This window comes from Neomonachus schauinslandi, chromosome 3 (genome assembly GCF_002201575.2).
Source record: "Neomonachus schauinslandi chromosome 3, ASM220157v2, whole genome shotgun sequence".
Taxonomy (NCBI): Eukaryota; Metazoa; Chordata; class Mammalia; order Carnivora; family Phocidae; genus Neomonachus; species Neomonachus schauinslandi.
The window spans coordinates 121,457,048-121,470,141 of NC_058405.1; the positions used below are offsets into that span (position 1 = coordinate 121,457,048).

Genomic DNA, 13,094 nt, shown 5'->3' on the forward strand with positions numbered 1-13,094 from the left:
TTCAACAGACTGGCTCTCCTTTATTATGAAAGAAAAATATACCTAATGGATTGACTACCTTCCACTTCAATTCAGCCAGGGTCTAAATGCCCGTTAGTGCCTCAGATGCTTTCCTAGGTACCGGAGGTGTGCAGGTGAATAGAACTCAGTCCCTGCCCGCAAGCAGCACTCCAACTCAGGAGGAACACAGGTGGTTCTCGGAATGTCAGGGAAATGTGGCAAGTGCCAGGACGCAGTGGAGCCTGCACGGGGAGCACAGAGGATGGCCAGGGAGGTTCCCTGGTCGGTGTGAAACCAAAATAGTCCTAAAGGATGGGGGAGACAGAGGCTCAGAGCCAGCATGGAATAGGGGGTCGGAGCTTCCAGCAGGAGAGGCATGCTGAAGGAAGACAAGGCCAAAGAGAAATGCAGGCCTGGTTTGGAGAACGTTTATGAGGAACTTGTGTCCCATACACAGTGGAGGTGACTATAGGGCATGGGGTGGCCGGTTTGGGCTACAGTGCATTCTTCCAGCAGACACACGGTGCGGGATTGATTTGAAGTAGATGCACCTGGCATCTGGGAGGCCTGTAACCTAGAGGTAATAGCTTGAGCTGCATCAGTGGTAGAAAGAAGGGCTGGGCAGTTGAAAAGAGGGAACAGTGAGAGAGACATTTCACGGCGAGGGCACAGTGGTCCAGTGTGGGGAGTGAGAGAACAGGAGGAAGTGAGTAATGCTTTGTCTTGGGAGACTGGACGTTGCAGCACTGTCAGCTGGGTTCAAGGGTTTTTGAAGTCCAGACGGAAGAACAATTCTGCAGCAGGGCAAATTAATGATGGCATTATTCATAATAGAGACTGGGGGGAGATACTGAGTATTCACTGGTAGGAAAATGGTTAAATAAAGTACCTTCACAGAGCAAAACCACATACAAGGGTTAAAACAAGTGCATTAGAGCTATCTATGGTAACATAGATAAATATCCAGAAACACTGGTAGAATGATAAGCACAGCATGATACTATTGGTATAAAGTTTCTAATATGCAGGTTGAGTCTATACATTCTTTTTTGATATATGCACATGCAAAAAAGTTAAAATTTTTCACTGGAATGACAGAAGCTAGGTTAAGGATAGTAGTTGCCTCTAGGGGATGCAGGTAGAGAGAATGGGATTGGGGGGTATCATCCATCTCTGTTTCTTTAAAAAGAAAAAGAAACCTGAAACAAATAAGACAAAATATTAATATTTAACAAAACTAGATAGTAGTTACCTGGGTGTTTTATATTTGCTATGCTATTTTTCATGCTCGAGACATTTAATTTAAAATTTTCTAACTTTTTAAAAAAAATGAATCCCATTCTCCACTTGCTTCCACTATGAAATTAGAGCTGTAGGTTCTATCAGATATAATTCAGTAACACGTGGGACTGTAGCAAACCATCATGAATCTAATATTTAAGGGTAATCAACTTTCTTATAAGGTATTAATATGTTCAAAATACGGTACCCTGTACTCCAAATAATATTGGTATGAAATTTACATCATAAAAGTAGAATATGCTTTGTGTATAATCCTAAACTCTGGAATGGACTGCCTGCCTTAATGTAGTTTGAATATTAATGTTTTAACACATCTAAATTACATACTGATTTATTAGTATATTCTCTTTTTCAAATGCTTTGGAGGCATCAAGCCCTCTCATACCAAAAAATAAATAACGTACACTTACGTATGTATGGCATATGTGTATAAAATGAAAATTAGGAGAAGCTACACAGAATTAAGGAAGAAGGAAGAATATAGACATAGCCATTCTAGAAGTCAACACAATCACTGTGATTATGCCCCCAAATTAGCATTAAGCTCTCTGTTAGGGAGGCTTAGAGGAGACAGCGTATTTGCAGCATCTGAGTGCCTTCTGTCCTTGTCTGGCGTTTCTTCCCATCACTGTGACCTTCCTGTGTAATTGTCTAGATACCTCTGCCAGTAACACCTGGGCAGCCCGTGAGCCTGCAGACTGACGTGTGTGGGCTCCCTGCGAGATCAATGGTGATCCTCGGGTATCCTGATACTAGAAGCACAGCTTCTACTCAGATTTGGTTCTCTTTTGATTAACTAGTCACGATAAATGTGCGGGTTTTTTTTCTCTTCTGTCATAATTTCTCACAGGAGGAATAAGTCTTTGCTGGATTTTTGTTTCTGAGGCTTTATCCTTGGATGAAATGGTTACAGTGCCTGTCCTCAGCTCAGCTCAAGGAATTTGTAAGATTTAGTGATAAACAAGAAGCAAGTATGTGAAAGTTTGGTGATTTCTTTTTCATTTGAGAATAAATCTGATTTATTTGAAGTAGAGCCAGACTTTACTACTAAGAGCTTTTTTGTACTAATTCACCTGGTGCATAATCTAGCTCTAAGTGCTAATTTAGAGACTTCCCTCCATATTCCACTATTTCTGTGTGGGTGCAGTATTAGCTGCTGAGAACACAAGATGTTTTCAGACATGGGCCCTAGCCTTGAAAGGAGGATATGAGTGTTTATTAATTCAGAAAGGCCTATTCCTCCAATAGATTGTATTGCTTCCAATGTAAAACTAACAACAACCTCTGTTTTTTGTTTTTTGTTTTTTTTAAGCAACTGCCAGTAGCTTTTAGGTGTAAGAAGCATTTTTTGTCCATACTTGTAGGAAAGGGGAAATTAAGAATTGCTTTATAACTCTGTACTTTTGCTCCTAATAATTTATACTGATAGAAGAGCTGATTGCTTACGAAACATTCTCTTCAAAAGTTGTCTTTGCTTTGGAATGGGAGTGGTCAGTTTGTGAACACTTCACTCAGTTGACTATTATATAAAGGAGTTGGACCAGGGGACTTAAGAAGTAAATTTCCAGCTCCAAAATGCTAAGTGTCAGCCTGAGTTTGATTTGTATATAAACATTATCCAGCTAATACGAAACTACAAAGTCATAATATAAATCTAGCGTAGTTATGTGTGTGTGTTGCATGTATGCATGTATTTATAGACCAAGATTTATGAAGACAAGAAAAATTATATGTTCACATTTTTCAGTTCCAGAATTTAGTGGTACCACCTTTAAATGCTGTTCAGTAATTTTTTAAAAATAACTAGTCCCTGATGTGTTTTAAAGCATGACAGTATCAAGACATCCTTACGCTCTTTTATTAACTCTTTCCTCAAGTCAAATACTCATAAGCCGTCTTTGAACCATAGAATCACAGAGTTGGAGGGGACCTCAAAATAAATTCTGTCCTATCAGCTATCCAATGCATGTATCCCCTATACAGCTTCCATGTAAAGTAGCCGCCCGTGATGTGCTTGGACCCACAGGGACAGGGAACCCATTGCTTTGTGGGGTTAAGACTGAGCAGCAGTGTTATCCAGAGAGCAACAAGAAGACATTAAGTATGGCTTGAGAAGGCAAGAAAGATGGGCCCTCAGGAGCTCATTTGGGCTAGGAATAGCCCTAGAGAAGACAAGGCGGCCCTAAATCCAGCATCCCAGACCTCTCCTAACCAGGAAAGTGTGTCCCAGTCTGAACCATTCTCATTAAAGCATGTCTGCTCCAAACATGGGCAGCTGGGTGCTATGTGACCACATCACTCGGCATGCCCTATGAGCTGCCCATCTGCTGTAAAAACCTCTTTGAAAACGGAACGTTACTCTTCCCAACTTCACTGTTCTGCCAGTGTCTCCACAAATCACTCCAGCCCTGGCCAGCCTTGCACAATGCTTGCCCTTTGCAGGTGTGGTGTAAGAGTTCCTCAGTGGGGATTATAGTCAGCTTAGGATCATGAAATGTTAAAGCACAGTGAACTGCTATGTTCAAAATATTGTATTATCTGAAAAAAATACTATCTATCCCCTTTGAAACTAGGTATTTTATTATTAACAGTAAGTAATTCACCCTAGTTATTAATCCAGAGACTTAACATTTTTTCTAGTCCCCTTTGTATCAGTTTGGCATTTTCATGTACATACATGAAGAAATTTTAGCTATTCTTTTTAAAAGGTGTCTCACCTTTGCTTGAAATAGAATAATTGCCCAGCACCTGTATTTGGGGCCACATTTTTATTTGCAAGGAAAAATGCTTTTTGTCAGGTGTATTTTCTCAAGATAGTATGGCTGTCATTGTTAATTAAAATGGTCCTCTAATAATGTAACAGGATTCTTGTGTTTTGTTCATTATGTTGAACATTTTCTGGGTTGAAACCTAATGAGCTTTTCCTTTAGTAATTGCTGATCTATATGGGTGCTTAGGGTGAGTTTTGTTGTGTTGTTTTTTTTGTGTGGTTTTTTGTTGTTGTTTTTTATAATCACAGAGACACTTTCTGCCTTTATTGTGCTTAAACTTGAAAGCTGCATGAAGTATGGTTGTTGCCGGTTAGGTTATAAAATGAATGTCTTCTAGGCCACACTCTATGGGTGGAAAGTGGGAACATCTTGTCACTAGAAAAGATATGTAAAACTCATTTGCTCAAGATAATTAAATAGTGTTTCTAAGCCAGAAAATATGAGTTTCGAGTTATTGAGCATCCTGAAAGCATCATTTTTTAAAAGCTTTCGAAATTGATATTTCACAAAATCCGGAGGCCTACCTTTTAATGTACCAGATGTCCCAAAACTAGCACACTTCTATTATCCCTATTAACACTAGTGTTAAATATCAAAAAGTAGCCTTTGTTCTTGAATAATAATAGACTTTGTTTAAATGACTGCTATATTCACATTCTTTCCAATTTAGCAAGTGATTATTCATCCATATGGCTAAGTAAAATATTTCCACACTGTTTATTTAAAAATTTTTGGATGCTAGCAGTGGATTTCAGACACTATGCAGAACATGAAATTAGGTTTACTCCCTTACTGATCATTAGCGCCATGTTTCTGATTAGGTAATAAGAAAAATGATAGTCCTGCACTAAGGAAGGGTAGATGGGCCAGGCTAAAGTTTAACAAACAGTAGGATGTTCTATAAAGAGCAGGAGCTTAGTGGACATGCATTCAGCCATTTGGACTCTTAAGTGCCATGACAGGATGAAATAATTTACCAAATATGTCCCCTTGGTTTAATTATTATGCCTTCGAAAAAGTCATTTGTTCTTTGGTCCAGAGAGGAGTTGACCTGTTTCTGTCCTTTTTGTGGACCACTGGAGCCATCAGGTGTTGCATGGGGAATTTTCAGAAATCTTGCAACATCTCTTCCCAATTCCCAGCCAATGTCAGTGGGATCCTTATCACTTGCCCCACTTTATAAAACAGGAACACAGAATCGTGTGCTATCTTATTTACTGAACATTTCAAACCATAAAAATTGGTAATAAGAAATAAAATGACAAAAAGGTTTAATTGGTAGTAAGACAAAATGGTGTATTATAAATGGGACAGCTCCTAATTCAGAGTCACAGAACTTTGAACTGGAAAGGGCCTTAAAGAAATCTTCTAGGGGCGCCTGGGTGGCTCAGTCTTTAAGCGTCTGCCTTCGGCTCAGGTCGTGATCCCAGGGTCCTGGGATCGAGCCCCATATCGGGCTCCCTGCTCCACGGGGAAGCCTGCTTCTCCCCTCCTTCTCCCCCTGCTTGTTTTCCCTCTCTCGCTATGTCTCTCTCTGTCAAATAAATAAATAAAATCTTCAAAAAAAAAGAAAGAAATCTTCTATTCTATTCTGCCTTCCCCCCACCCCCCATATTGCAGATGAGAAACTGAGATGAGAGATTGAGTCCTGATTGGGTTCCAGGCATGTAGGCCAGAGCACTTCTTTCCCTGCTTCTATTTCTGCCTCCTCCCTGGCCAATCCCCGGGCCACTGAAAAGTGCTGAGCAGGTGCAAAATCTGGGGGTGTACCTGCCCATTTTCAATGTCATCTTCCTTAATTCTTTCAAATTACTACCGAAAAAGAAAAAGAAAAAAGAAGACACAGTATCTCCTTTACTCTCTGAATTTCACTGAGAATATAGAGAAATATGTTTGAATGTGGCCACTAGCACGGTCATACCAAATTACTGATTGGGTATAATCAGAAAGTGTCGGGTTGCTTAGAAAACGTGAAATGTGATTTTATCTTGTGAATATTTCAAGATTTATAGTCCCAAGTATGAAAAGATTCAACCTTGTAAGTAGAATGTGACCTTCTATTTTATGTGTAGGCTTCTAAATACCAAGCAAAATGAGACAGTCAAGTGGGGAGTCTCAGGTCCCTACAGAACTCAGGTGGTCAGTTGAGAAAATGGAATTTCCCAGCACAAGAGAGGACCCATAGTGACACACTTCCTCAGGAGATTTGACAGCCAGTATTTTTGAGAAAGATGAAGGCATATGACAAAAATCTAAAAAGAAGATGCCCAAGAGACGCCCCCCCCAGGTCCCTCGAGTTCTTCGCAGTTTCTGAGTCTGTAGGACCTCCCGCGGCTTAGTACCGGAGGGACTTTTGTCTCTAGGCCCCTGCTGGTGCCAGACAGCTAGGTTGAAGATTTCGTGCACATGAAGAAGCACATTCCTGGAACCCTTCATAGTCAGCTGTGGAACATGTAACCTCAGTGGCTTTTTCTCAGGCACATCTCTAGGATAGCATAAATGACCTAATTCTCTGCCAGAGGCTGAAGTAACCTGAAGAACAACCAGGGTGGCCGGGTCACTGCCCTCCCTGCCACTTCGGCATCACTGTGATTCTTTCAGGAGGATTTCCCTTTGTGTGACCTGTTCACTTTTACAAACCCCCCCCTGACAGCAAGAGCCATCTTTTACGGCAATTCTCAGTCAGCATTTCTGAATTGCTGATTAACTTTCAGCAGAAATGCCTTTCCAGGGTATGGAGGACTCCATGACTATATTATGTCATCAGTCCTCTCGACCTACCCACGAAGTCGCAAAATTACCTGAAATAGAGAAGAGTATGTTGAAATGTAAATGTGAGTCTGTAAACGGATCTCTAGAAATTGACAGATCTTTTCAAAGATGCTATGAGCCACCTTTGTACCTGAAAAAAATCACAGAAACGCAGGCTAACCCTTCTGTTCTTTTAAAGACTCTAAAGATCTATCACTCGCGTCCTTTGGCAGGGAAGACTTAAATAGCAGGTGCAGTCTCCTTCAAATTGAGTATGAAGGCTGGAGCCCCACTATGGGCAGCCTCTGCGGCTGGCCCAGACCATCAGCTCCACACTGCCCCCTCCAGGGAAGTTTCCTTCTCCATCGCCTAAGCGCCTTCTCACTCCTGCTGCTGAAACCAGAGGTGGTGACCACCATGCTCATAGCTGGGCCCGAGGGAACTTTTCCTTGCCTGACATGGAGTATGCATTAGCTGTGTGCAGGAAACCGCAGGGAGCATGCAGGTGAGCAAGGCCAGCCCCCCCCACCCCACCCCCAGCTGGCTGGGCCAGGCCTCCTCCCTGTGGGACCCAGCAGGGAGGGCAGCAAGCAGGCCTAGCCTGGCAGCAGGGCAGGAAGAAGGAGGCCATGAGAATCCATGACAGCACGTTCTACCAGAAGTCACCACACACGGTTCATCCAACCCCTGCTGAGATGGCGGCATCTGAGGAACCCTGGGAGCACTCACACACCACCATGAGTGTTGTTTCCTCAGCATTTAGCCAGAGGAAGAAAGGCTTTTCTATGATTAAAGACAGTACTTCTGTCCCACTCATAATAAGTGCTTTCCCATTATTTCAGTTCCATTCGTTTCATAATTTGTTCACAGCATTCCAGTCCTGGTGGAAAGCTTGAGTGATTTGCCTGAAGCCACAAACGGTAGGCATTTGTCACTGTACTGCTCTCTTCCTGCTGCCCCCTGATTTCTCCCTGTTACAGCTCCAGATCCTCACATAGATGCCGAGCTGGGGCTCAGCTTGGAGGCTCCCTCACCTTGCATCCGGCTGCAAACTGTCCGCATAAGCACTCGCCCTTCCTCTTTGCCTTCCCATCTCATGTTCATCACATTCCCTCTGAACTCCTTCCTGGGACATAGGCTCTGCCCCTTCTGATCCCTGAGCACCCCTGTCATTCCTGGCATCACACCTGTCCCTGCCCTGCACACTTTCCCACTTGGCCGTTCACATCTGCAGCCCCTGTCCTTCCCTTCTAGGCCAGCCCAAGCCTCAAGGCTCCCCTAGTCCTGCCCCTCCCCCAAGGCTGTAGCCCACCTGGAAGGGTTTCCCCCACCCCAGTGCTTCTCCCCAGCTTCTGCTCTTCACGCTCCAGCTCAGAGCCCTACCGGACAGGTTCCTATGCACACAAAAACATCCAAGGAGAAGCAGCATGTTGTTGGGAGTGACTGAGCTTTGGGGTGAGATTGACTTGTTTCCTTCCAGCTCTGTGGCCCCCGGCAAATCACCCCTCCCAGTGCCAGCTTCCCCAGTGATAAACCCAGTACCTGTTGCTTGGCGTGTCGGTGGGTGTGGAAAGCCTAGCACAAATGACATGCGAGCTGTGCTTCTTGCTCTTCCCACTCTGGGTTGCCTTGTGACGGCTGCCTTCTGTTGTAGCTGTTTGTGGCAAGGCCTCTGAGAGCAGAGGGCTCACCTCCATGTCTCCCTTAGATGCTGGCATGACGTGAACAAGTACCTCCCCTGGCACTTCCCAGTAGACGCTTAATGTCGGGCACATGTAATTCTGAATTTCCCAGTAGCCACATGAAAAAGGAAAGAGGAACAGGTATTATTTATTTTAAAAATGTAGTTTATTTAACCCAATTCTTCTAAAATAATTTATAAGCAATATAAAGACTATTAATAAGAGGTTTTACATTCATTTCTTTCATACCAAGTCTTCATACTCCACTATATATTTTACATTTCTAGCATGTCTCAATTTGGACTGGCCACATCTGGCTGATAGCTCCTCTGTTGGGCAGCGCAGATCTATACCACACTTGGGTACAAGTAACATGTATCTGAAAGGCCTGAGCTGCACTGCTTGCATGGACAGGGACCTAGGAGGCCATATTGGGACCAGAGGTAATAGCCATAGAGTCATGACATTACTGACTTCCCAACAGAAAGCCTTAGGTTTATAAAAACCTTACAGGGGTTAGGGGAGAGCTTCAGGGGCAGCTTCAATGAGAAGAAACGGAGAGGTGTATTTGCTAGATCGTGAGTGTTTGAGCCAAAGATTGTCTAGGGGGATAATAATGGAGGCATGCGCTAGGAGCAGGCAGTGGCCCTAACTTCAGAAGCCCACATTCCTGCCTTGTTGTCCACAGACCGAGTTTGCAAGATGCACACACACTTGGACCTTCATATGCAATCTGAAGCCTTGATGTTTTATATTTTCACTATTAGCCTAATATTTGTATGCCGTCTTATCAAGAATGTTTGCAGGGTGGGTATCCCAACACAAGCATGTTCCAAGGAGCACACAGCTGGAGAAGGTGGGGGAGTGAGCGCATATATCAGAGCTGAAGCAGAGGCATGAGAGTGACCTGTTACGACGCTCGCTTTGTGCCGGAATGCCTCATCCTCTGTTCTCTGACATAATACCCTCCACGCCCCCTAAGTCTTGGGTAGTTCTCTTTACCTCATGGACATCTTGTGAAAGAGCAAGAGCGACAGAAGCACATCAACAACAGACACAGAATAAGGCTAACTTGGGGAAGAAAATGCAGGAACATGTCTGGTAGTGCTGTTTAAAGTTCTTTTGGCTATTTTATTTTTCTTTTTGCAATGTCCACAAGCATTTGTGGGGGTTTTTATAACAAGGAAACTGGACATAAATTGAATGCTATGTAAAAATTAATGCTTCTAGACTTCTTTCATATCAGAAAGAGAAACAACTGTGTAAGATGTTACATATTTCTGCTACCAGAGAAATAATATTTTCCAAATGTTGTTCAGTTGGTTTTTAATGTCCATTAAGAAATACATTTTTTCAAATAGTGCTATTGTTTTAATTAATCAGTAAAATCGGTTTCTAATTTGACCATAAAATTATCAGTTGGTTGTTAGAATAGCTATAAAGCTACTTTTAAATTTGAGCTCTTTCAAAGTTCTACAGTGTAGGATTTATGTGAAATAGTATTTTAATTACTTTATTCATTCTTTGTGGGGAAAATGAACTTTCATCTTTCATGGGAGTATTTCATTTGTGATTATTGGTTACTCATAATTGCATGTACTTTTTCCTGCAGTAGAGAAGAAGCAGCTTTTTCTACAATACTATGCATGAAATTCTCTAATATTTTCTAAATTAGTTTGTATGTGTATATTCTTAGTCCTCACAACAAATAGCTAATTGCCTTAAATTAAATAAAAACCTCAAGCTTCCTAAACGAAATTATAGTTTATTTTTAACTTTCTCTTTAGAAACCAGGGGATAATGGAGTATGCTGCTAAATATTTTTGAAGCAAACTTTGCATGATGTAGGAGCTGGAGGTTTATTATGTTGATGAGGATGCTAATTCTGTGGCTCTCTATTTTCTCAAGTCTTGCCACATCTGGGAGTTGGTGTATTTACTAGTCATTATTTACTGCTCTAGCAACATTCTTCCTGACCCATTAAATGAAGGCCTAGACAGACTAAGTGGGGAGAACATTGTTTTATTACTACTTTAGTGAGGTGGGGTACCCACAGGTATTATTAGCTGATCTTAAGAATGGTGCTTTTTCCTTTGAATAGATAAGCCAAATTAAACATTCCATACTAAGGCTTTTAAGTTTAATTGAACCTTCTTCATCCAGTATTCGTTGATCAGAACTGATTGTTTAGGCTTTCCATAACCTTGTTTTTGAAATAGAAGGTGGGGAAGAAAAAAATCAGTGTCTCTGATATTTGAAGTGGCGAGTTTAAATCCACACCCAGTGCTGTAGTTGTGTTACAATGTAAAGTGCAGGATTAGAGGGATAATATAACTCAGTGCGAGATGATCAACCTGCCTTGTATGGGTCCCCTGAATGCTACAGACTTAGCAAAAATAGAACCTGTACCTTTTTTCTGGTCAAGAATAATTTTGAACATTTTTTGAGGTTACAGAAAGCCTGTAGTAGACTTTTATATAGTAGACTGGTTTTATGATCAGTAAGTCATCTCAACTGACCAAAAGATAACACAGTCACCTTGTGTACTGAAGGGTTACATATTTTCAAACATTTAACGTTTTATAATTGGGCAACACCGATCTTTTCTATTTTGCAATTTTGAGGGGTTAGGATTCTGGCACGCTGCTGTAACTCTTCACTTCTGGTTCTAGAGATGTAACAAATGGGATTCTCCTATCCTCAGAGCTAAGATGGTGGTTTCAGTAACCATCTCTTTTAATCTTCATATGAAAGGCAAGCAAAACTATGCTGGCAAATTCCTTTCAAGATCCAAGACATTGTTCTAACCTCTCCCTGTAGTTACAAACCTTAAGACACTCCTGAATGCTCAGCTTAAGAAAGTCAGGTAATAATTATGAGCTAAATCTGACAGAAAGGAAATAAAAGGGAAATCAAAAAATAAATACATGCCTTTAATTTGGATCCACCAACAAATATTTGTGAGCACCTATTATGTGCTCTGCATATGTGTAACGAGACATGTAAAAGAATGGATCATGGTAGAGTCTTTGTTCCTCATTATACTTGCCTAATGAAATTAAAATTAAATTTAGAAATACAAATGCTCATCCTTTAAAAAAAAATCAACGTGGTATTTCAATCGTATAAAATAATGAAATGGGAAAGTTAATTCATTTTGCGCACCTTGACTCTGTATGTAAAGCACATAAGGCCTGGCACAGAGTAAAATCACAGTAAATGGTCATGTTACTGTAGTTTATACTGATTTAGGGACATTTATGCTGTTCAGTCCAAAGTAGTTAAGGGCTAATAGTAAACTATAGAATGACGTATAACTCCACTGGTCATTCTAAATGCCTGATAAAGAAAGAGCAGGACAAAATTCTGGTACCTGCACAGAACATCAGGGAAATCCACAAATCTGCGAAATATCCTCTTCGCAGAAGTAGGTCGTCGCAGGAACCAGGAGTGGAGGCAGGAACCATGAAAAACAAGACTTTCTGCCAATGATTAGAGAACTTCTAGGCATCAACTCCTAGATCCTTCTTCTTAGTCATGTTTTCCCCTGAAGTCTGTGACTAACACTGTTCCATTTTCTGTAGCTGTAGATCTAATTTTATACCTATAGTCTATAATGTAATAGGCTTTCCTGTCCATAAGATAAGCCTTGCCTTCAGTTAACTTTTATACATTTATTCTGTGAAGTACAACGTAGCATATTAGAAAATGCAGCCCTCCCCCATGTGTTGAATTCTGTGGAGTGAGGAATTTGAAAATATGTTATAAAATTGTCAGGGGAGGTTAGGAGATGACCCTCCCCACCAACAGTGTCTGGGCTACGTGCTGCCCTGTGGCTGGCTCGGGCCCCGGCAGGTCCTGGCAGGACCCTGGGTCAGGTATGGCTGTCCTCATTAGCAATAAATGCTAAAGCCCCATTCAAGGCAGCCTTTATCACCCACCCTTCTATGCCTCAACCCACTCTTTCTTCCATCTTCTCTCCCTTCCCCGGTCTTTGGGTCAGGGTAAACCCCCAGGGACTTGTTTTTCATCCTTAGCTCCCAGGTTCCTCCCTTGGTCATCAGTCTTCTGATACCTCTCCCGTGAAACAGTGCTTTTCAAATGTCTTTTAGACATGAAACCCTTGTTTGAAAGAGAAACATACAGCGTAGCGCAGTACTGAGAACAGGTAAGTACAGAACCACTCTGGGTGAATTGGGGTGGGGATCTGGCAGCCTGCTGCCAACCCTCCTCCCCCCACACCTCACATGGCTGCCCCTGAGAGAGTCCAGCAAAACCTCCAGAAAACAGGTAGCACAACCTCCCTAGATCAAAACCTTCCTGGATTAAAACCATTTTATGTAGAAACTTCTGGCCAATTCTATCAGAATTGGTGGAGAAATAGCTCCACCTGAGGAACTGAAGTTCATTTCATAAGCACCCGCAGTGTATGCTGCACTCTTGACTAGAACCCATCTCTTGTTTGCCACATGATAATTATATAAGCAAAGGTCTGTAATGGTAGACAGAACAAGCTTTCAGAGACAAATCAAGGTCTTTACTTTTCCTGATTCCAAACTGTCTAAACCTCCCTCCCATTTGGGGCCTA

At 41.9% G+C, this 13,094-nt stretch overlaps 1 protein-coding gene across 5 annotated transcripts in view; it reads left to right on the forward strand.

Moving 5' to 3' along the window:
* The window catches only part of PKP4 (plakophilin 4), a 234,035-nt gene that overhangs the window by 194,378 nt on the left and 26,563 nt on the right, over positions 1-13,094 (forward strand). The gene's annotated exons all lie outside the window — the stretch shown is intronic.